Raw genomic sequence first — 1,188 nt, forward strand, 5'->3', positions numbered from 1 at the left:
GTACATGCTGTGTGAGAGCTCTTCTGGCTATGTGTGCAGCTTGAGAGTGTATACAGAGAAGGACTCCACCCTAAACCCTATAGGTTGCCCTCCCGCGTTAGGGGTCACAGGTAGGAATGTATGGGAACTTGTCCAGCCACTCCTTCACAATGGTTATAACCCTTATGTGGACAATTTCTTTACAGGAGTAAAGCTGTTCAGTGAGTGCTACAAAGCTAGCACTGCGGCCTGCGGTACAGTTTGTTGCAACCACAAAGGATTCCCACAGGAGCTTGTTTGCAAGAAATCCCAGAGTACTACATTGCATTCCAACAAACTGCTCACAGTCAAGTGTCAAGTTCTCGGATAGGCATGATGTATATGTGCTCACTACAATTCATGATGAGAACGCTTTCCCCATCACAGTTTGGGGGTCAGATGGCCGAAGTCCAGAAGCCTACATGCATACTTGATTACAATAAGTACATGGGCAGAGCAAACACGAACGGACAGATTCTTCAACCATACAATGGCTGTCATAAAACTCGTACTTGGTACAAGAAACTGTTTACCCACCTGATCCAGATGGCAACATACAATGCATATGTTGTTTATTGTCAGACAACCACAGGAAGACTCATATCTTTCCTTGACTTCCAGTTGTCTGTAATTGAAAGCCTCACTGCTGCTACAGAAGCAGCAGCCTCCACCTCATATGTTCTGGAGGATGTGGCAAGGCTGAAGGAGCAACACTTGATCGCATTCCTAAAACACCCAAAAAGTCAGGCCTCTGTTCCCCTACTTGCTTTACATTGTATCATACTAAAGCAAAGTTCTGGGAAATCGAATGATGGAGCTGCAGGTAGTATTCACCATCATGTCTGCCTTAGTTTCAACTGTAGATATACTCACTCAAATTCGAGGTATAGGCCTCACAAGGCATACTCGGACACCCCCAACTTGCATCCACAAACTGAAAGGAGTTGGATTCAGCACAGTAAGTGCACTGATGGTGCATGAAATACATATTTTCTTGAGCTTCAAGTAGCTAATGGCGGAAGGCATTAGTATATGTTCTCTTGGCCATTATACAGGATGAGCCAGGACTCTGATGAGGACAGAGACATGAACGGGTAAGGAAAGCTTATGGTAGATGTGCTTTCCCAGGATATTGCACAGGTAGTAGGCAGATAGTAAAGGTAGTAAAGA

Source organism: Pleurodeles waltl, chromosome 12 (assembly GCF_031143425.1).
Source record: "Pleurodeles waltl isolate 20211129_DDA chromosome 12, aPleWal1.hap1.20221129, whole genome shotgun sequence".
Taxonomy (NCBI): domain Eukaryota; kingdom Metazoa; phylum Chordata; class Amphibia; order Caudata; family Salamandridae; genus Pleurodeles; species Pleurodeles waltl.